At 57.7% G+C, this 23,357-nt stretch overlaps 1 pseudogene; it reads left to right on the forward strand.

Moving 5' to 3' along the window:
- The first annotated feature begins 4,265 nt into the window (after positions 1 to 4,265).
- On the forward strand, positions 4,266 to 11,274 carry LOC132249490 (short transient receptor potential channel 2-like; annotated as a pseudogene).
- The last annotated feature ends 12,083 nt before the right edge of the window (positions 11,275 to 23,357 follow it).

Here is a 23,357-nt window from a genome sequence, read left to right on the forward strand (position 1 = left end):
CCCATGCAAACATGGGGGAGGGCAAAGGAGAGGGAAGTTCAAGGAGAGAGCCAAGCCAAACACCTCCGGACTGGCAGAAGCATTGGAGGTGCAAGAAGCACAAGCTGCAGGCTGTGCTGAGATCTGAACTCAAATCACTGGATTTGAAGCCCAGATTCATAGATTCATAGATGTTAGGGTCGGAAGGGACCTCAATAGATCATCGAGTCCGACCCCCTGCATAGGCAGGAAAGAGTGCTGGGTCTAGATGACCCCAACTAGATGCATATCCAACCTCCTCTTGAAGACCCCCAGGGTAGGGGCGAGCACCACCTCCCTTGGGAGCCCGTTCCAGACCTTGGCCACTCGAACTGTGAAGAAGTTCTTCCTAATGTCCCGTCTAAATCTGCTCTCTGCTAGCTTGTGGCCATTATTTCTTGTAACCCCCGGGGGCGCCTTGGTGAATAAATACTCACCAATTCCCTTCTCTGCCCCCGTGATGAACTTATAGACAGCCACAAGGTTGCCTCTCAACCTTCTCTTGCGGAGGCTGAAAAGGTCCAGTTTCTCTAGTCTCTCCTCATATGGCTTGGTCTGCAAGCCCTTAACCACATGAGTGGCCCTTCTCTGGACCCTCTCCAGGTTATCCGCATCCCTCCTGAAGTGCGGCGCCCAGAATTGCACGCAATACTCCAACTGCGGTCTGACCAGCGCCCGATAGAGGGGAAGTATCACCTCCTTGGACCTATTCGTCATGCATCTGCTGATGCACGATAAAGTGCCATTGGCTTTTCTGATGGCTTCGTCACACTGCCGGCTCATGTTCATCTTGGAGTCCACTAGGACACTGAGATCCCTTTCCACTTCCGTGCCGCCCAGCAGGTCATTCCCTAGGCTGTAGGTGTGCTGGACATTTTTCCTCCCTAGGTGCAGCACTTTGCATTTCTCCTTGTTGAACTGCATCCTGTTGTTTTCCGCCCACTTGTCCAACCTATCCAGGTCTGCCTGCAGCTGTTCCCTGCCCTCCGGCGTGTCCACTTCTCCCCATAGCTTTGTGTCATCTGCAAACTTGGACAGAGTACACTTCACTCCCTCGTCCAAGTCGCTGATGAAGACATTGAAGAGTATCGGTCCAAGGACCGAGCCCTGCGGGACCCCACTGCCCACACCCTTCCAGGTCGAAACCGACCCATCCACCACGACTCTTTGGGTGTAACCTTCCAGCCAATTCGGCACCCACCGGCCTGTGTAGTCGTCCAAGTCACAGCCTCTTAACTTGTTCACCAGTATGGGGTGGGATACCGTATTGAAGGCCTTCCTGAAGTCTAAGTATACGACATCCACCCCTCCTCCTGTGTCCAGGCGTTTCGTAACCTGGTCATAAAAAGAGACTAGATTGGTCAGGCACGATGTGCCTGCCACGAACCTGTGCTGGTTTCCCGTCAGCATAATTTGTCCTGCCGGGCTCTCGCAAATATGAGCCTTGATAATTTTTTCAAAGATTTTGCCAAGGATGGAGGTGAGACTGACTGGCCTATAGTTGCCCGGGTCCTCCTTCCTCCCCTTTTTGAAAATGGAGACCACATTGGCCCTTTTCCAGTCCTCCGGGACTTGGCCCACGTGCCACGAGCGTTCGAATATTCCCGCCAGTGGCCCTGCAATGATGTCGGCCAGCGCCTTCAGCACCCTTGGATGGAGCCCATCCGGGCCTGCCGACTTAAAGGCATCCAGTTCTTCCAAGTGACTCTGCACCATCCCAGGGGTTGGCCATTACTGCATAGGGGGCTGCCCCAGGCCTGCGTGGAAAAGGCTTGGCAGCCAGAGGCCACCCGCCCAGGGCAGCCTGTCCCCAGGATCCTGAGTGTCTGTGGGGAAGAGCTCCTCAAGCTGGTGGGGCAGCCTGACTCAAATCCACTTCTCCAAATGGGCAAGGTTCGGAAAGAGGTCCTCTAGCCAGCCATGTGTAGCACCCCAAAACTCACAAGTCATTTGGTGCAATAAAGTGTGTTTCATGTTACAGAGCATCTCGCTTGGTTGTAAAGCATGATCATGTTTTCTGTGCGATTGTTGTATATCACGACTCCTACAGGACTGGAGCGGACCACCTCCCAACCCCCTCCGACCGTTGCCACCAGATTCCTCCACACAACCTGTCACACCAGTTTACGGACTCCCCACATCCTGGACCCCCTGGGAGTGGATGGGTCTGCATTAGCAGCCTTCAGTGAGGCTGCGTCTTGACTGGGGCCCTGTGATGAGGTCAGAAAAATGATTTAAGGCTCAGGCCAGGTGGGCTGGGGGGCTCTCTCTGGATCTCCCTAGGGTCCCTGGGGCAAAGTGGGCTCCCCAACTAGCCACAGTGCTAGCTGCTCTACTTGCCTTTGGGCACGCCAGCCACCTGACTGACCTGCCATGGCTTCTTCTTAAGTAATTACTATGCTAATCAGGCAGGAGGCTGCCCCTTCTTGCCCCGATTCAGGGGGCGCTATCTGCATCTCCGACCCTCCCCTACACTGCAGCCCGAGGCCGTGGCCCTGGTCGAGGGGTCTCAGCTGGGGCAGGCAGAGGAGAGAAGCTCCAGGGGAAAATGATTAACCTGATCAATCATCAATGCTGCTGGCCTCATCTCCATGTGTCTGGGGGATGTGCCCCCCGCCCCAAGGTCCCAGGTCCCTGTAACATGCTTGTCTTGCCCCAGGGCACCGTGCATGTGAAGCTTGAGCAGGTGGCCCTGGAGAAGCTGGCACCTGCTGGGGTTTTGGGAACCTCTTGACTCCTGGCTGGAGCAGCCACAGCCCCATCCTGTAGCTGTGTCCCTGGAGGAGGCAGGGCAAGGTGAAACCCCAGATCTTCAGGATGCGTCACCGCCTGTGCCCAAAAGGAGCCCTGCCACAGCAGGAGTCAGGTAATGTGCACATGCAGGGGAGGGCCTGGGTCTGGGTGCCTGAGCGGCGGTCCTGCGTTTGTGGTAAGAGGCTTAAATCTCTGTCCCTTCCCATCTCCAGCATGGGAGGAACCAAGTCTGTGGAGCTGCAGGGATGGGGTGGGAGAGGGCTCTGCGCTGGCAGCAGTCAGGGGAGAGCCCTGCATGCTTCTCGTTGCACGTGTACAGCACCTGGCACAAAGATCCTGTGTCTCGGCTGGGCCTTGTCGCGCTGACAGGTAACAGTCAGTGATCCTGTTCCAGCCACTCCTCTCTCGTGTGCTCATGGCCCTCTCTGCTCAGGATCGCACCAGTACAGGCGCTGGGGAAATGGGCTTCCCTGGGGGTGCTTTTAGCTGTTCTCGCGCAGTGAACTCCAAGCCTCTGCCCTGCTGACACTTCCCTTGACACAGAGGAGACCTGAAGGAAGGGGACTTAGTCCTATCGCTGCTGAGGCCAGCCTATTGAATTGTATTGCTGAGGCGAGCCCATTCTATTGAACCGTACTACTGAGGCGAGCCCATTGAACCGTACTACTGAGGACAACCCATTGAATCGTACTACTGAGGAATGAAACCATATTTTGGTATTTGGCTTCTCGGAATTCTAGGATTGTAAGTATAATATGAAAAATAATAGTATTGATTTAAATTTAACTTTTAGTTGTAATTGTAGTTGTTTTTGTAACACTAATTCTTATAGCATTTTTGGGAAGGAAGTGCATTTGGAGCATTGTTTCTGATATATGTAGTTATTGTGTTTTTAATGTTTGTGGGGTTTCTTAAAGCTAAGTAGTGTTATATGGGTAGCAAAGAGTTTTAAAATAAAATTGTGTTGTATAAATTAAGTGTGTAATCATTGTGAGATCGTGCAATCAGTTAACTACTCCCCAAGACAGTGCACCAAAACGAATCAGTAAATTGTGTGGGATTTTCTCTATTCCATAACCCACTAGAGACAAAACTCAACATTTGGCTTTTTTTAGAATCAAAATAAAACCCCAGATTTTGATTTTCTTGCAAAGGGAAAGTTGAAAATTAAAGATGCATTTTTTTTAATGCTTAAAATAATTAGTTTTAACCTTGAAATTGTATGTAGCAGTAATAGAAAACAAGCTTTAAGAAAGTCTGAACGTAAAAGTTATTTGAAAATGGAGACCTGAAACTTTTTATCCCAAAAAGGCTGACTTGGGACATTTAACACTGCAGGGACTTGTTCCCTGATTAACCCCCCAAAATGAAATGCCAGCCAAATCACCTTGATTTGCAGATGACACAAAACGAGGAAGGCTGTAACAGTGGAGGATGAGAGCAGAATTCACAAAGGTTTTGACGGATTGGAAAGCTGGGCTGAAGCGATCAGGATGCAGGTCGGTGATGAGAAATGCGAGGTGCTGCGCCTCGGGAAGAATCAGGAGCACAGATACAACATGGGTGACCCCCGGTTGGATGGCAGCATTATGGAGAAGGATCTGGGAGTCCTGGTGGCTCAGAGACTCAGCAGGAGTCTGTATCATGATGCAGATGCACAAAAGGCAAGTGCGGGTTTGGGATGCAATAAGAGAAGCACTGGGTGAAAGATGCTCTGTACGCAGCACTGGCTAGGCCCCGTCTAGAGTATTCAGTCTGGGGCTCCACTTTTCAAAAAGGACGTAGAGGAGTTAGAAGAGCTCAGAAGCAGGCAACGTGGAAAGCAGATCATGTCAGGTGAGGCTGAAGAAGCCAGGCCTGTTCAGCTTGTAGAAAAGGCGCTTAACAGTGGACATGTTATCAGGCTTCAAATATCTGAAGGGCTGCCATGCCATAGAGAAGAGGGAAAGCGCCTTTTCTCTCTTGCTGCAGAGAGGATGCCACGGGCCCATGGTTTAAGTTGCAGCAAAGCAGGGTTGGATTGGCTATCCAGAAACCCTCCTTCAGCGCTAGAGCAAGGAGGCCGTGGGATAGACGCCTGGGGAAGGTGGGGACTCTGTCACTGGGGCGTTCGAGAGGCTGGGCAGCCCTGGTCGGGGATGATCCAGGTGCAGCGAGGCCGTGCTCGGCTGCGGGGATTTCCCAGGCTTCTGGGCTTTGCTGGTCGTGGCACGGGGCTCGAGGGATTTGCTCCACGCTTGCTGCTCCGTGTGTCAGGTATTTGTAAGCCTCCCTCAGAGGCACTGGGCGGCGGATGCAGCCACGCCGGGAGATGTGTCTGGGCTGTGCCGGTGCTGGAGGGTCTGGCCTCTCCACGCACACGCACACACTCACATCTGGGGTCGGGAAGACATTTCCCCCCACGGCCAAGCTGTTATGAGCAGTGGGGGGTTCGCCTTCCCCTGTGGGGTGTGCGTTGAGGGGGCGCATGGTCCTCTCCTGGGATCTCCTGAGCGTATATTAACACCTTGCACTGACGCAGGGCATTGGGCTGCTTTTTAGCAAAAGAGAGACGTTACCTTGCTGTCTGCACCGCCCCTGGGCTCTAGCTTTTTCGGTACTATTACTTCAGAGTAAAGGAGTTTTGACATCTCAGCAAAACCTAGAAAGTAATATAAAGACACAAAATGAGCAAGGACAGAGTAGTGGATTCAATGGAGGATCTGGCCTTCGTAGTCGCGGGAAATGTCCTTCCAGATTATACACATCTAACAATGATTTGTGCCCAAGTCACCGTCCTTGACTTCACCACAGAGCTGCATCCCTGTCTGCTCAAGACTGGGCCGAATCCTCCGCGTCCAGCAGCCCCGGGCCCCCGAGACAAGGTGTATACACCGCTGGTCTCTCGGGCCAGCTCGGCTCCGAGTCCTGTCGACGGAGCAGGACTCGAGCGCACGAGCCTGTGCGGCGCGACCGCCTGCCAGCGCTCTCCTGCCCAGGCTCCTCAGCTAGCTCGGGGGCGCAGGAGGCCTGGTGTCCGGACCTCAGTTCAGCAGTCTGTGGGAGCCCCTTTCTCGGCCTGGCTCCTCCCGCCACTCTCATTCCCTGTCCCCAAAATTATCCCGTTCTCACCCCGCCCCACCAACAGCAGCAGCAGCAGCAGCCCCATGCCGCCAGCCCCGCCCCCCCCCACAACGGTCAACGGTCAATGCCCAATGGTCGCCAAGCCCCGCCTCCACCCAACAGTCAATGCCCAACGGTCACCAAACCCCACCCCCGCCCAACGGTCAACGGGCAACACCCCCACACAACGGTCACCAAGCCCTGCCCCCGCCCAATCCCCATGGCCCAGCAAGCCACACCCCTTCCCCCACCCGTGCTCCAGGCCCCGCCCCCTTGTGGGCCAGACGGGCCCATTTCACAGGGGGAAAATCGAGGCTGGGGAAGCACGACATTAGCAGGCGGGCAGCGGGCGGGAAGCACTGACCGGGGTACCTGCTGCAGCGCAGGCAGGGAGAGAGGGGCGGGCTCGTGCTGCCTGGTCCTGGCTCCTTGGGTGCACGGTGGCAGTATGCCTCCTTAGGGTGCATGGTGTCAGCGCTGCTCCTTAGGATGCATGGCGTCGGCGTGCCTCCTCAGGGTACATGGGGTGAGCCCTGCTCCTTAGGGTGCATGGGTGCTTAGGATATATGAGGTCAGCTTGGCTGCTGAAGGTGCACGGGGTTGGCATGGCTGTTTAGGGCGCATGGGGTCAGCGCCACTGCTTAGGGTGCATGGCTGCTTAGGATGCATGGTGTCGGCGTGCCTCCTTAGGGTGCATGGGGTGAGCCCTGCTCCTTAGGGCGCACGGGGTCAGCACCACTGCTTAGCAGGCCATGCACAAGTCTGACGGGCGGTTGTGTGTCTTGGAGCCGAGCATCCTTATGCTGCTTCAGTGCTAGGTTTGCCTGGTGCAAGGAAGGGATGGAAGGGGAAGCCAGCAACCCTGCAGAGTCCCGGGGCAGGTAGGAGGGCGGCGTGGCGGGCATACCTGTCCTCATCCTCGTCCTGCACAGCCTTGCCCGGGGGAGCCGCCAGCCTGCTCCTACCTGACAGGCACAAACAAGCCTCCGGCTCAGCGCCGTGCCACAGAGGGTGGGCTTTGTGGCAGCGGCAGGAGGGACTGAGCAGGGAGGGCAGGATTTGGAGCCTCTGGGGGCATTTGGAGGGGGCAGTTGGGCACTTCCCATCCCAGCAGCCTTGAGTCAGTGGGTGCTGAACCGAAGCCTCGCCAGCGACCAGGGGCTTGGGCGTCCAGCTGGCAGGGACGGCGTGGCAGGCACAGCAGGGCAGCGAGCCTGCTAAGGAGAGCGCCATGGTGAGTAGCGGGCATCCTCTCCATGCCGGCTGCATGGGGGACCCGCTTCCCCCGGCCCACCCTCCGGACACCTTCCTCGGACCATCGGTCTCCTTGGAGGAAGGTGCAGCGGTGCTGAGCAACTGGAGCGACTCCGAAGGGGTCTCTGGGCAGGGCTCCTGCTAAGACCTGGCCCTGGGCCATCTCCAGATGGACAATTCAGGCTCCTTGTGATCCTTGGAGCAGGTTGGGGGCAAAATACCCGCTGCCCCCCGGCCACCCTGCGAGGCCCCAGTGACCCCCGGAGCAGAGCAGGGGAGCCGGGCGCTGGCTCGCTCTGAGCTGGGGCAGGGCAGGAGTGAGGGCAGCCCCGGGAAGGGCAGAGGGCTTCCCGTGGAGCTGAAGTAGCTCCCTGGTCTGTCTGCCTACTATCCGAGCCCAAACCGGCTGGGCCGGGCGGCGCAGCGCTCCACCCCACCAAGGGGCTGCAGAGACGCTGGTCCCGGCAGCGCTGTGTGCACCGGGACCGTTCTGCCCTGAGCCTTGTGCTCTCCGTACATGAACGGGGCCGGCTGTCCCGGGTGGTTTCCTTGGGGAGCTGTGAGCCTGGTTTGTCAGGGGCAGGGAAGTGGGCTGGAGCCTTTGCCCCCATGCACATCCTTGTATTGCGTTCTGCTCGGCTTCCTCCCCCACCCCAGAAGTGGCTGCCTTTTAGCTGGGGTCCACCTCGCAAAGTGCCTCGCGGCCCATCCAGGCAGGGGCGGCTGCAGGAGCCTGCTTTGTCTGCACATGCGATTATTGTCACCGACCGGTGAAGGGAAAGCATTCATGGCCTGCACCGAGAGTGGGGGCGCTGCAGAGACCCCGGGGCTTTGTGTCGCAGGAAAGGGCGGCGCAGCTCCTTCACTCCCCTTGCAGGGCAGGAAGGGCTGGTTGGGTAACAGCCCCCGCCCTGTTCCTGTGGCCCCTCGCCCTGTCACCCCCTTCCCCTGTTTCTGTGCCCCCAGCTTCGCTCAGACGGTTCAGACCCATACAGTAGACTTGTTTCTAATGCCAGGCCTGCCTCGATCCACGACGTGGTGGTGCTGGCCCCTCCTGGCATCACAGTAGCTTTTCCCCTGCTGCATGCCCACATCCCCCTCCGACCAGCTGCCCCAGGTGGTGGTGGTTGTGGGGGGGAACCTTCAAAATTTTTCCCCACTTCTATGCAGATTTCTCAAGGTCCCTGCCCCCTCCCACCCAGGAACGAGGGTCTCCTGGCTCTGAGGGACCCTGGATAACAGCCCTCCACCCAAGCTCTGTGCACCAGGGACCGGCCCCGCACTGGGCGTTGTGGGTAAGGTGTGACCACACCGGCCACGGACAGCGCTCCCCAGCAAGCTGAGCATCGTCCCCACAGCAAAGCCCTGCCCTGTGAGCCAGAGAGGGGGCTCCGCTCGCTGGCTGCAGGAGGGGGTTGTTATCCTCCCTGTGGAGCAGCCCTCGGAGGACCCCTCTGCACTGTGGTTCCTGAGTGTGGCACCTCCTGCTTATCCCTTTGTAGCCAGCCTTGCTGCCTCCAGCCCCTTGCAAGCCGGTGTTGCAAGCTGTGAGTTCAAGTGCGCCCAATGGAGATGCCAGGGGAGTTAATTAGCCAGGAGGAAACGAGTCTCTGGCACCGAGCTGCTCCTGTCAAGCTGGGAGCAGCTGCTTCTGAGCCCCGAGGGGGAGGAAGGCGTGACGGGCCCTCAGGTTGGGCTTGCCCCGGTTGTGTGCCTGAGCCAGTTGCCTCCGGCTGCCTCTGAGCCACAGCTCAGCGGTGACCGGGACAGCGAGACCCTGAGGGGCTGCCGTGGAGGAGGACACCTGGACCCTGAACGACAGCCAGCAACATGGCAGGACTGAATCCAGCCTCTGTCCTGGAGGGATGGAGGAGCTGGGATCCAGGACTCCTAGGTCCTCTCCGCCGGCGTGCGGTGGGACGGCAGGGCGTGCGGCTCGCTGAGTGGTCACAGGCCCCGGGGCAGGCTCAGCCCCCGGCCAGGATGACCGGAGACGCTTTGTAGCCCTGGCGAAGCCTTGTGACAGGCTATCTAAGGGGGATGGGAGATGTCATCCTCTTCCTCAGAGGTGGTTGAGAGCAGGTCGGGGTGGGCAGGGGCATGAACGGCGGGGTCTCCCCTAACCCGACCAGCTCTGCTTCCCCAGCAGCAGCCCAGCTGGAGGGAGATCGTCACCAGGAAGCTGAAGTTCCCGCGGGGGCTGCTCGGCGCCATCCAGGACGGGAACCTGCCCCTGGTGCAGCAGCTGCTGCAGGTGGGCGATGGCATCCTGCGGCCGCTGGACAAGACCGAGGACCGGGCATGGCGGGAAGCCCTCACCCTGGCCATCCGTGCGGGCGGGGAGGAAGTGGCCAAGGCCTTGCTGCGCTACGTCACAGTCGACTTCCGCCAGGTCCACGAGGCCCTGCTGGTGGCCGTGGACACCAACCAGCCCCGCGTGGTCAAGCTGCTGCTGGACCGGCTGAACCAGGAGAAGGGGCTCAAGATGGACCTCAGGTCCTTCTCGCTGGCCTTCTTCGACAACACCATCGACGCCTCCCGCTTCGCGCCCAGCGTGACGCCGCTCACCCTGCCTGCGAGAAGGACCTCTACGAGATTGTGGACATGCTGACGCAGAAAGGCCACACCATCTCCCACCCCCGCCGCGTCTCCTGCCCCTGCCTGGAGTGCACCAGTGCCCGCCAGTACGACCTGCTCAAGTGCTCCCTCTCCTGCATCAGCACCTATAAGGGCCTCGCCAGCCGCGCCTACCTCTCGGTTGCCAGCGAGGATGCCATGCTTGCTGCCTTCAAGCTCAGTCGCGAGCTCAAGCACCTCTCTCGCAAGGAGCCCGAGTTCAAGGTCAGGCACTTGCCGGCTCCCAGGTCTTCACCCGTCCTGGTTCTCTTGTGGGCCGCAGCTCTCCAGGGGAGCAGGGAGCCAGGGCGTATCGGAGGGTGAAACTATTCCAGCAGCTCTGGGCTTGGACCCAGGGGGCTCAGCACCATCCTGGACTCCTTTCTGGTCCCTACCCCATGTGAGCCAGGCAGGGGGCACACAGGACCCCCCACATTATGCCCAGGGTGGGCAGCATGGAGCTGTTACTATTATTTTTATTTAGCTTATATCCTGCTCTGTGCAGAAAGGCTCAGAGCAGCTGACCATAATGACAAGCACCAACACTAAATTCCCCAAACGACAGTTCAGGGGCTCGCTGGGACGTTCGGGCGTGTATTCCAGTAGTGCAGTGGTACAATGTCCTGTTGTTCCCAAACTATTTTTACACCTATCTTTTTTTCATCTTCATTATTCTTGCTGCTACACTTAATGCTGCCGGCTACTTCCAGACTACTTACATCACTGATTTCTTACTATTGGGCATTTTTGAAAACGTATGCATAAACATACCCATACCATAACCACCCCTCCCTGCAGACCTTTCTTATCACATACCCTTCCTCTCTGTTCATTTTTCTCCCCACAACCAATAACAATGCTCATGCTCTGACAAAATCTGTAGGTGCTTGCTCAGTTTTAACCAGGTAGTGACCTTGCACCACTTCACAGGCGTGCACCCCAGCATGCTATGGTTACAAAAGTGTTAAATGAGGGTTAAAATTTAGTGTTCATAGTAGCATTTTTAGGAACCTTACACCCATCCTGCGAGAGGAAAAGCTGTCTGATAGGTGCTTACAGGTCGTGGGACTGTTGTCTCCGAGTGACCACCTCCAAATGCAGCTGTCACGCTGGTAGGTTTACTCCCGACATTGCTGGACCACTCCCAGGATGGTGCTGGCTCACATACATGTGATGCTGCATTGGGCGAGTCTCAGCATCTCAGTGCCTGCAGCAGTGAGTTCCTCTGCTGAATCATCTGCCTTTGGTGCTGGGGTCCCATCACTGTGCATTCAGGTCGTTACAGGATAGGGCTCCCAGGCATTCCTCCAGGCCGTGCTCTTCCTCCCGCAGCCCGAGTACCTGCGCCTGGAGCAGCTGAGCCAGGAGTTCACCTTTGAGCTGCTGGGGATGTGCCGCAACCAGAGCGAGGTGGCGGCCGTGCTCAACGACCTGGGGGACAGCAGCGAGGAGGAGGGCCTGGGCAGCCAGGCCTGTGAGGAGGACATCCCCAACCTGGCCTGGCTCCGCCTGGCCCTCCATTACGACAAGAAGAGGGTGAGTGTGGGGCAGGCGTCGGAGCTAGGAGTGCTGCAGTCCCCCTTGAGCCAGCACTAGGGAAGCTCCCCACCTGGGTGCTGCAAGGGTCCTTTCTAACGAGGGATCATTAATGAACTCTGGGTGCTTCTGGCTGGGGTCAGGGCATAAACCTTGGCATCCTGGTTCCAACGTGCTCCATTTGATTCAACCTCCCTAAACTCCCCCTGCAGCAGCCGCTGGGATCTGAGATGAACTTCTGCTTCATGCTCTCACCCCAGTGTGGGCATGGGAGTGTGCTGCACCCCAGAGTCAGCTGCAATTTGCTGGTAGGCGAAGGCTCCCTTTGCATCCTGAGAGAGCTCCTGTATGTTCCTGGGAGCAGTGTTTGCCTAGCAGGAGGGGGAAGCGATGGGTCACCGTGAGGGCTGCTGGTACTGACCCTCTGATCCCCTTCTCTCATCTTGGCCCAGTTGGTCGCCCACCCCATCTGCCAGCAAGTGCTGTCATCCATCTGGTGCGGGAACCTGTCCGGCTGGCGTGGCAGCAACACCCTCTGGAAGCTCTTTGTCTCCTGCTCCATCTTCCTCACCGTGCCCATCCTGTGCCCGCTCTGCTGGGTTGCTCCCAAGTCCCGGGTAAGTGGCCTTGCTGCAAAGGGAAAAGGGGGCTCAGGGAAGAAGGTTTCCTGCACCACCCTGCTGACGGCTTCTTACAGCTGCCTCCAAAGCACCTGACTCTGCCCCTACCAGACAGAAGGACCCCCAGAAAGACCCGGCCTGGTAATACCTGTCTCCCATAGAAACCTGCTGGCACTTCTAATGATCTCCCTTCCTGGAGCTGAACAAATCATGCGTGTGTATGTGTGTGTGTGTGTGTGTGAGCACATATGTATGTGCAATTACCCCCATGCATTTGGTCTCCACCAGGCTCTTGCCCCTTCTCAGTGCATTCAGAGAGAGGCTGAGGGGCAATGATGGCTACCAGCTGCCGGGGAGCCCCCAGGGACGAGGCAGTGGTCCAAGACTTAATGCTGCCCTTGGCTGTATGAAGGGGGACTCCCAATGCGAGCAGGCTCTGCTTCCTCTTTCCCTGGCGCAGCCGCTGCTGGATCGCTGCACCCAGGTGTGGGCTTCCCGCAGCCTTGGACCGCTGTAGGTTGGAGCAGCCTCAGACAAGGGAAAGAAAGAATGGCGTAGGGAGACTGAGGCTCATAGCTACAGACTGCAAGAGCTCGGTTTGACCGAGAGAGGATGGAGGGATGATGGGATCCTCTCCCACAGGAGCACAATTGGGGTGATGAGCTTGTTCCTCCAGGTGACACAAGCCCAACGAGGTCCAACAGCTGGATGTTGAGGCTAGGTGAACTGGGAGTGAAACCCAGGTGTGGACTTTGAGCACCAGCTGCACCTGGCCATTAAACCTGCTAGCTGGGGCTGGGAGTGGAGTGTCTGTCCTGAGCACTTTTAAAATCAAGGTCCTTTTAGCTCCGGCTCCAACCCCTGCTAGCTCAGGGCAGCTCTGCACTCTGTTTTACACAGACCGGGGGATGCTGCAGCCCCTTTTGCCTGATAATGGATGAATTCTCCCTTCACGCACCCGAGCTGGAGATCTGCTGGACCGAATCCTCATGGAGATTGAGGTCTGCTCCTAAGCACTTGCTCCTGTTTAAGTCCCTGCTGCCTGGTGGGCCCTGACCATGCAGCCAAATGGCCTTGAGTCTTGCTCCAGGCGAGACAATGTTTCTCCCATCAGGTGGGCAAAATGCTGAAGATCCCCGTGATCAAGTTCCTCCTGCCCTCTGCCTCGTACCTCTGGCTCCTGGTCTTCCTGCTGCTGGAGTCTGTGGTGCTGGAGCGCAAGCACAAAGACTTCTTGGGCCGGAGCCGGACCTTGTGGGGCAACTCCTGGCACACGGTCTGGGTGGCAGGTAGGTCACGCGGAGGGAGCCCTGGCAGGGTCCAGAGCTCCAGCAACCTGGCAGTGAGGGGTGCTGGCAGGAGCCTGCCCCAGGAGCCTAGCAGGACTCTGATGGCGCTCAGGTCCAGTGCTTGTTGCCTCCGGCTGGGGCTGATTCTGGAGCTGAGATGGGATTTAGTCTCCAGGGCCCAGGCAGTTCCTGGCCTCGGACGTGTCCGTACAGGGGCAGTGGGGACGGTGGTTTCCGTACGGGAGCCCACCCGTGGGATGAGGCAAAGGCAGCTAATTACACCAGAGCCAGCCACGGGCCAAGAGCTAATGATGCCCTGGAAAGCTGTACGTCCCCAGAGAAGGCCTCGCCACTGGGGCCCGAGGCAGAGGTTTCAGGCAAGTCACCTCCAGTGGCAGTGTCACCCCAAGAAGCAGGGTCCTGGCACTTGGGAGAAGAGAAATCACAAGGGGGGAGCTGTGTACGAGGGGTCTTGTGAGCCAGTGGGGATTGTGGCTGTGGACAGAAGCAGCAGATAGACCAGCAGTAAAATACACCGGTATAAGAGGCACCGATATAACTGGTCCATCTCTCCATTCCCATATTGGTCTAACAGTTCCAGTACCTTCACCCACTTACACTGGGGTAGGAGTGGGCAAACATTACGGTTAAATCAGAGCAGTGCAAGCCCTCACCTCCCCTTTTCCATATGGTTTTGATGACCTGCCTTTCCTCAGCCTCGGGTGGCTGACGTCCCTTTTTAAGCAGGGAGCCAGTAATTACTTCTCTCTGGGGGGAGCTCTCGCTCCTCTAGAGTCCGGTGAGCTGGGTTAATAGGGTCGGAGACCTCCAGTGCGGACCAGCTCTGGACCTGGTGGATGCTCCCTGCCCGGGGGGCAATGATTTTGTTTCTGAGCCTGCTGGAAAGGGCGTCGTTGTGGCCATAGGGAGGCCTCCACGGTAGATCATGGGCTGGGGTCTCTGCCCCAGCAGGGGCTAGGCTCGCTCACACAGCTGGTCCCTGCCAGTCCTGTGCCTCGACGTATCCCCCAGGCCCCGCGGGATGCTATACAGGACCCGAGTCAGAAGCAGTCTCTGTCCCAAGGAGTTTCCAGCCCGGGCAGACACACCAGAGGAAGGCTGGTTATCGGTGGGGGACCTGAGCCCAGCCCTCGCCAGAGCCCGAATTCACTCCCTGGAGAGGTGGCAGGCACAAGGGCCCCCTTGCTCCTGCCCATCCCCTCGCCCCCCAGGCTCCTTCTGGTGCAAGTGCAAGGAGGTGTGGATCGAAGGGCTGCGCAGCTACCTGCTCGGCTGGTGGAGCTTCCTGGACATCGTCATGCTCACATGTACCCGGCCTCCTTCGTGCTGCGGTGCTGGTCTCCGTGCCAGGCCGGTACCGCTGCTGGACGCCCCCTCCTCGCCCGAGTGCTACTACTTCACCAAGGCCAGCGAGCTCCCATACTGCTGCTGCTGGGGCACCAGCCACTCCCTGGGGGGACGTGCTGCCCCCCGCCCTGTCCAGCAGCCCCTGGTCTGGGACGGCAGCTGCCTCCACTCACGTCACTCTTGCCAGGACAGAGGCCAAGGAGTACAACCAGGACCGTGCTTCCTGTGCAAGAACGACGGGGCTGAGACTCATTCCCGGGGCATGACTCTATGACTCCCAGCCAGGCCTGGGCTCACATCTACAGACTCTCCATCATTACCCAGCCCCATGGGCCACCCTGTTCCCTCGGTACTTCTGCCTCTTGTGGGGAGACCGAGGGACCCCGAAATCCCCATCTATCCCACATCCCTACAGCCCGTGTTCAGAGAGATTATCTAGCACAGATGACCTCACGTCTCCCTCCCTCCCCTCTCGTGCCCCAGTGGGATGCATGCTCCCCCCAAAACACTCCTGGCCATCCCTTCCTCCAGGTTACGTGGGAAATCAGCCAAGATATCCCGGGCTCAGTCTGTTCCCTGCCCTGAGCCCCCGTTGCCGGCTGTGTCGGCTGGTGATGCGACTGCAGGGACATTTATCGGTGACGTGCAATGATCCTACCACAGCAAGATGCTGAGAGCTTGCGTATCCTCCTGAGCCAGAGCATTCCCCCAGCCTGCCACGAGGCGTCAGGGCGAGTCCGTGTATCCAGCCGTGGGTCTGCCCAGGAGTGCCCAGGAGCAGGAGGGGATGCTGGCAGCGTGTTGAGACAAATCTCAGCAATCCTCATCCTGGGGACGAGCCTGAGACAGCAGCCGCTTCAGCGCTGAGCCGAGGGCAGCCGTGGCGCTGCAGTAACAGCAGTCGTGATAAAAGCTCTTAGCTCTGCGGGAAGAGTGCAAGACGGGGATGCAGGAGCAGCCCCCTCGGCCAGCGCGCCCAGCCCCTGTGTGTGCTGCCCCACGGGTTCCCCCCACACCCTCACCCAAATAACAGGGCAGAAACCCAGAGCACCTGTAACAGCCCAGAGCTGAGCATTGGGACGGCCAGTGCTCGGGTGTTGCAGCCGCAGGGTCAGATCCTGTCCCAACTACCAAGAAAGGCAACCCCCGCCTTGCCAAAGACCCTTATAAAGGTCAAAGGTTATAGAGCCAGGGCACAAGGAGGGGAAGGGACAGGCCAGGGAGTTGGGGACAAGACCCAGGCCGCGGCTGGGCTATGCTGCTGCATTGCTACCCCTGTCCAAGCCTCGTTGAAGTCAGTGAGCCACCCCCGCGCCCCTGCCGTGGGTGCTTTGCCCCCCTGAACATGTGGGCTCAGACTGCAGGGCTGGGCATGGGAAGCAGGCTGAATAAGGTCACAGAGGCCCTGGAGAGGGCACCCTCCCGGTGCTAGATGCTAGACAAACCCATGGTACAGGCTGCTCCCTGCCCGCAGGCAGCATTGTCCCAGAGCGAAGCCCAGCCCCAGCTGGAGCCCGACTGCCCAGTGGCATGGCCCCCTGCACAGGGAAGCAATGCAGCCTCCAGTGCCCAGTCTCAGCTGGATTCCCGCTGGGGGACCGAGAAATGAATGCCCTTTGCATTGCAGCCTGCCCGGCCCAGGCTCCCTGCCCTCTGACGCCTTTCCCTGGCCTCCCCTTGCAGGTTCATGTTCATCCTGATGATCATCCTCACTGCTTTCCTGTGCGGGCTCAACAACATCTACGTGCACTACCAGGAGTCCGAGCGGCTGGGCAAGTACGACCACCCCCAGCCCTGCCTCTGCACCCAGCGTCTGGTGGGGACGGGCAGACAGTTCTCCATGGATTGGAGCCACAGGGCAGGGCATGGGGCCTGGGAAATGCAGAAAGGAAAGGGAAAGGCTGGCACAGTCCCAGGCATGTCCAGCAGAGAGAAGGCAGCGTTAGTGCCATTGCACCAGGTCCTTCTGTGGCCACGGCTGGAGTAACGTGTATGGAGCTAGTCACCCGTGGTTAAGGAAGCTGGATTCAGGCCACAGCAGGGGCAGGGAGGTGCTGCTGGGGGCGAGAGGGAGGGAGAGCCTGTCCTGAGAGAGCTGGGCTGGGTTTGCTTGGTGGGGAGAGCACTCCTGCCTATAACCCATCCTGGGAGCAAGCACCAGGGAAGGGAGGAGAGGTCCCCAATTCAATGCACACCGCTGGCCCCGGAGCACATGGGCACACCCTAGTCACGGATCGGTTTAGACAGGAAATGAGAGGACGTAGGTCTAAAGTCCAGAGCGCCAGGGCTTTCCCCCAGCAGGGTGTCCTTCCAGTAGAGAGGGGATCTCGCAGAGTCAGGTGGGAGGGTTGGGGTTGGAAGGGTCTTCCCAGTAGACTAGGTGTGCAGGTGTGGGCACGGCTCTGCGGGGCCCCAGACTCGCGGGGGTCGATGGTCCTGTGCCTACTGTAGCTCCGAGCCGGATCAGGCCCGCGCTGAGCTCACATCCCCCTGGTAACCCGCTACCCGCTCTGCGGCAGCTTCAACGAGACGTTCCCGTTCCTGTTCTGGACCATGTTCGGCATGGAAGAACACCGCGTGGTGGACATGCCCCGGGTCTTCGTGGCCCAGTTTGTGGGCTGGGCGCTTTACGGCATCTTCACCATCGTTGTGGTCATCGTCCCCCTCAATGTGCTCATTGCTGTGATCACCAACTCCTTCCAGAAGATCGCTGTCAACCCCGTTGGGAGCCCAGCCCATGGTGCGGGAGGGGACCAGCCAGGAGCGAGCCCCCCTGAGCCGATGGGGCAAGGCTGGTAGAAGCCCCAGCCTAGTCCTTTGACAAGGAAGCTGTTTCATCCCACTCACCCCTCCAGACAGAATCCATACTGTGCATGGACCACCAGTATATGCCACCCCAGAGCCAGCTGCATTTCTCTGTCACAGAAGCGCAGTCAGGGTGAAACCCAGGGGGCCCAGATACCATACCTGTCCGGGGCAGGCCCCCGGCCTTTGGCCCTGCTGGTCCCATCTCTAGGTTAAACCCCTCCGGCATGGTGGGGAACAGTCACTGGCTCCCCTCAGACAAGGATCCCTTGGAGGTTTATGCCAGGTGGGCACGTGGCAGACCTGGCCTTGCCAATCCAGCATTTGCACTGACGAGAAGTCTGCGCCCTGGGAGTGGGGCCAGGACCCCTGTGTCTGCCTCCTTCTTTTCCAGGGGGGATTCCCCCTGCCCCGCTCATGTCCCAGTGCCCGCCACCTGCCACCCAGCCCCATGCTTCGCTCCTCGTATACTACCAGCATGCAAGGCAGGACAGGCTGCCCAACGCCAGGGCCATGCTCAGTGACCCAGGGAAGGGGTGAGCGCAGGCCAGCTGGGGAACTCCTGTATGTGCCTGTAAGGCGTGCACGACCCCACGGCTCTGAGCTGCCCCCCGGCTTGTGTTGCAGGATGATGCCGACGCGGAGTGGAAGTTTGCCCGCTCCGAGCTCTACCTGTCCTACTTCCGGGAGGGCCTGACGCTGCCTGTGCCCTTCAACATCATTCCCACCCCCAAGTCCCTCTTCTACATGGCCAGGTAATGCCAGGGCCCCCACCTGTCTCAGGGCACGAGGCACCTCTGTCAGCTCACCCACCCCCTGGGAGACAGAGACCAGCAAGGCCCCGCTTTGCAGACAGGAGCTGAGATGCACGAGGGGGAAGGACTTGCCCAAGGTCCCCACAGCCATCAGTGACAACTGAACCCAGAGCTACTGGCTCTTCGCCCCATGGCTGCATCACCAGACCGTCTGTCCACCCGCCTCTGGGCCGCAGAGAGAGGCTTTGCAAGGACAGCCCTCAGGGGCTTTCCAAAAAACAGTGCCGTGTTTATTCGCATGCCACACACCCTCCCCAAAAGTTATGCGCCTTGTTCTGGGAAGGCAGAACGAAGAGAAAAAAACATTGGCTTTTATCCAAACTATTCAGAAACAGTTTCTTTTTTTTATTTAAAACACTCCCTAATTTTCAGTGGGTCATTTTTCAGCAAAAAGGTGAGTGTAAGATGTGAATGAATATGGCACTAAGCTTTTTTCTTCCAAATGACAGGAAAGGTTTGGGAGGGAAGGGTTAGAATTTTTCAGGTTTTGGTACAAGGAATGAAAGCCAGAAAACAAAACAAAAATACAACTGAAAATACTGAATCTTCCCTTTCTCTCCCCCTCCCCCCCCTCTACATTTTGGGACAAAAGGAAAAATAAGCAGAAAACGTCAATGGAAATTTAAAAAGACCCCAGCCTGAAGATAATTAGCATTTCTGTCTTTCTCTCTAGTTTGACAGTCTGAACATTTCTAAAAACCTCTGCCACAACTTGCAAGAAAAGAAACTTTTTGAAATTAGGAAACGCTAGCTGTTTAGACAGAAATCCCCATTGCTAGACGCGGTCTCTGGAGCAGAGAGAGGGAAGGGGACGCAGTGTGCTCCCACCGGCCAGGCGTTCGCGCGGAGCCGGCTCGCAGACCTCACGGCCCAGAGGGATCACTAGATCCCCAGGCCTGACACTCTCCACCATGCCAGCCAGTGCACGTCGCAGCAGTCCCTCCACGCTGAGCCTGGGATCTCGTGTCTGGCTAAAGCAGGACTGCCAGACAGGAGAGGGGCAGCCAGCATGGCCTGGGGGGTGTGAAGGGATGCCCTGGGGCTTGGCTCCTTACAAATGGGCACCTTTATTTCTAATTTGAATTTGCCTGGTTTGACATCCAGCCACTGGCTCTTGTTCTGCCTTTTCCTTAGTGGATTAAAGAATTTCCTGGCCTCTGGCATCGTTTTCTGTCCCTGGAGACACCTGCCCATTGCTATCAAATCCCTCCTTGCTCTTTGCCTTGATAAGGTAATATATTGAGTGAATCCAGGGATAAAGCCACGGTGGGTGCACCGCAGAGAGCTGGCATACAGCACGGGAGACAACCCCCCTGAATTCTGGAGCTGTTTGGCTCCCGGTGCCATGAAATGGGCTCATCTTTCCAATGGGCCAATCCCAGGCAGCAGGCCCAGGTGTTGGAAGGGCTTGGACCTGGCTGTGGGCTCCAGCGTGGGTTTTGCAGAGCCGGCTCTGCTTCTGCCTCGCCCCTTGTAGCCCACGTTCTCCTGTCTTCCCCAGGGGTGTCGTGCAGTTCGTTTGCTGCTGCAAAGCCAAGAAGCAGCAGGACTGCCCCTCCATCCCCACCGCTGCAAGTGTCCTACAACACAGCGGCAGGGAGGAGCTGCGTGGGCTGTGAGGTCGTTGGGAGAAGCGCCGTTGGGTGCGAGGCTGTTCTGCGGGGTGGGTGAAGGGTAAGCAGCACCGTTCCCTGGTGCCTGTGCAATTCCTCTTCCCCCTCCTCGCCCCAGGCTACCTCAGCCCTGGACGACACCATCCTGCAGGGAGAGAGCCGTGGCTCCTACAGGCTGCAGGTGCTCAAGGCCTTGGTGCAGTGCTGCATCGACACGGCCAGGCAGGGGTCTCAGGCCCACCTATCCCAGTCCCAGTGGGACTGTGGTTTGCTTTGCTTCCCCTCTGACTGCTCCAAAAATTCCCCCTGGGGCAGGAGTCCAGCTGAGGGCTTTTTCTTGACCATGTGGGTTTGGATCAGGACCCAGAGTGAGCTTCTTGCTCCCATTTAACACCCACCTGCATCCAACCAGGCTGCTGCAGCGTGGGGCTGTGGAGGGACTGGGAGCATCGCTGGGGTCGGATATGCAGCCGGGTCCCGCCCTGGTTGCCAGCCTCCAGTTTCATAGAGAAATGATAGGACACATAAGGAAGTGGGGCTGGAAGGGATCTTTTGAGATCATCTAGTCCAACCCCCGATGGAGGCAGGATCAGGCCGACCCACACCAACCCAGACAACCCAATTGTCCAACCTCTTAGCACAACCACACAGACACCCCCGATGCAGCACCAGGCATCGCACCTGCACCTGCCACAGAGAAAGCAGGGGAACTGCAGCAGCCAACGTCCTGCTGCTGCGAAGGTTGTTAATACACACCGGAGAGGTGCCAGGCAGAGGCATTTTCATTGCCCTCCACTGGGCTCTCTCCGAATTGTCCACATCCTTTCTGTAGTGGGGGCCCACAGCTGGACACAGGACTCCAGATGTGGCCTCCCCAGTGCCAAATGAATTGGTGGGGAATGTAGTAGTGGACGGCAACTTGGGCAGCAGGGACCACGACATGATTGAGGTCAGGATCCTGAGGAAGAGGAGGATGGAGAGCAGCAGAGTAAGGCCCCTGGACTTCAGACAAGCAGACTTCAGCTTCCTCAGGGAACTCATGGGCAGGACCCCCTGGAAGCCGGTCTGACGGGGAGAGGAGTCCAGGAGAGCTGGCTGTATTTTAATTAAACCTTACTGAGAGTGCAGGAACAAAACACCCGATGCGCAGGAAAACTAGCAAGTATGGCAGCTTTAGTGTGCCCCCACCACCGTCTTTCAGCGCGGGGACGCTGATACACGAGACACTGGAGCCTGTGGAGCGCTGTAATCACCACAGCACTGAATCGAGTCTGCTCGGACGGGCTGTAATGACAGTGCGCTGGAGCACCCTTGCTGCTTGTGTATAGGTGCCTGCAGGGCGTGCATACTCGTGCATTAATGCACTTTAGTTAATGCTCATTCAATCTAGTACATCCACTGTGAGGTACCAGGAAAATACGCGTTAGACTGTTTCATTTTCCATCCAGATGAGGTATTGCTTTCAGAGTGCAACAGAGTTAACCGTCTCCAGACCAACACGGAACAAAGTCTTCCACAAAAGAGAAGGCGAAGCAAGTTCCTCTGAACAAGACACTGGTTTCTTGGGATCTTAGCAATCAGGCGACATGACCAAGAGCAGCTGTGCGCAGCAGAGGGTGCGCAGACAGGCTCACTGCCGGGCGGGGAGCGCTCAGGCCCCTCAGCATCCATCCTCGTGGCGGAGGCCGGATCCAGACTCCCACCCCCTGCCTCGGTGTGGGGGAGCCTTATACAGCTCAGGTTCAGATTTCTTTATTCCTCCCCATTTCTCTGAGATAAGATCTCCTGGCAAATGGAGCAGAGAGCAGGGAAACTGAGTCACGGCCTGCAAGCACTGTTCTTCCCTTGGCTTGCCTTATTAGCAGAGGGCGTGATCCCTGGTCTCTACAGCCCAACTCCCTTGAAATTGCCCCTCGCCATCCGCTTTTCTCACATGCCAATCAGTGGGCTAATGAGTGGTTCTTTCCAGCGATGCTGGCAGCTGTGGTGCTCAGATGGCCGACCGCATCATCTGCAAATGCTCTTGCGGCCCTCCTTCGGGCACACAAAGCCTTACGGGCATTGACCGTTCTACCTGTCGCTGGCTTTCTGGTCCTCACGCTTCCGACATACGAGTGTGGCAACACGCACTTCTTCACCATCATCACACGCTAATCACTGCTGCCTGAATAGAAATGCTGCCACCACTGCCAGGCAGCTGGTTTCAAACTTTGGGTGGAGCAGGAATCGGAGGGCTGAAGGGGCACCTGCATCGCTGCACCCCTGGATCAGCCACAGTCCTATGCAGCTTATTGGAGAAGCCGCATCAAGCAGCTGGAGCCCCTCAGCTGTCCTGCCCAGGGGGTTGCTGCCGCTATATATACTCCTAGCTGCTTCATACACCTCCTCGAGCCAGGTCAGGAGCCTTGTCCTACTGAATCATTACCAGGCAAGTGAGCTTAGGGACTTTGTATTCCAGTAGTATCCTGTTCTGCTCTGTTAGTGCTCTGTTCCATGCAACTCTGTTATACCATGCTATCTTCAGCAACTACCAGCCTCTAGCCCAGGGGCAGGCAATTATTTTGGGCGGAGGACCACTTACTGAGTTTGGCAAACCATCAAGGGCCGCATGACAGGTAGCCAGGGGCAGATAAATATTAATTTTCTAAATTTTTTAGTGGCCCCGCAGGCCAGATAGAGTGGTCTACAGGCTGCATGTGGCCCATGGGCCACATTTTGCCCATCCCTGCTCTAGCCATATTTCCTAGGGCAGGTGACCCACAGCACCTCTGGGAGTACACAGCACATAGCTAATGAGTGCATACCTTGAGTCTAATAATGGTGGTGGCGCTTCTGAATGGCCAACGCACGGTGAGCAATGGTGTTGCTGCGTGTTGACCTCGGTGTTGACACTCTTCCTAAGGCACAAGGGACCGGCCCCTTTCACAGGTGTGTCACAAACCATCCCCGCCCCCTCCCTGCATGTCACTCTGATCCCCTTCCCTTGCCTGATTGTCTGCTCTGCTTTCTGCTTCCTTCTTGGCACTCCCTGCCCAATCTGCTGCTCTGCTTTCTGCTCCCTGGCCTATCTGCCACTGCGCTGTCTCTCCTCTCCCCGGTCTGTCGTGAGTGACCGGGACCACCCTTGTCCTAAGGGCTGAGCAGGCAGAGATGTGTTGGGTGTAGGGGGTATTGGCAGCACCAGTTTTCAGGTAAAGGGGTACACAGCCAAAAAACATTGAGAACCACTGTGCTGGGGAGGAAGTGTGTGTGTGTGTGTGTGTGTGTGTGTGTGTGTGTGTGTGTGTGTGTGTGTGTGTGTGGCAGGGGGGGGGTGTTAATCGAGCCATTTCATTGTGAAATGAGCAGGGCACTGGAAAACAGAGAGAGCAGATGGAAAACACCAGGGAGCCATCCTGCCCTTCTTCCTAAGAGTAGTTAATAATTCATCATCAAGTGGTTTCTGCAACAGGCCCCTCTCTAGCAGCCCGCTGAAGTCTGCCCAACCTCCCTTATGAAAGGAGATATATAGAGGTTCATGTACCACATGTGTTAGGCATGTTCAATCCCCGGCCTGCGTGCCACATC

The sequence above is a fragment of the Alligator mississippiensis genome, chromosome 1 (genome assembly GCF_030867095.1).
Source record: "Alligator mississippiensis isolate rAllMis1 chromosome 1, rAllMis1, whole genome shotgun sequence".
In the NCBI taxonomy this organism is placed as follows: Eukaryota; Metazoa; Chordata; order Crocodylia; family Alligatoridae; genus Alligator; species Alligator mississippiensis.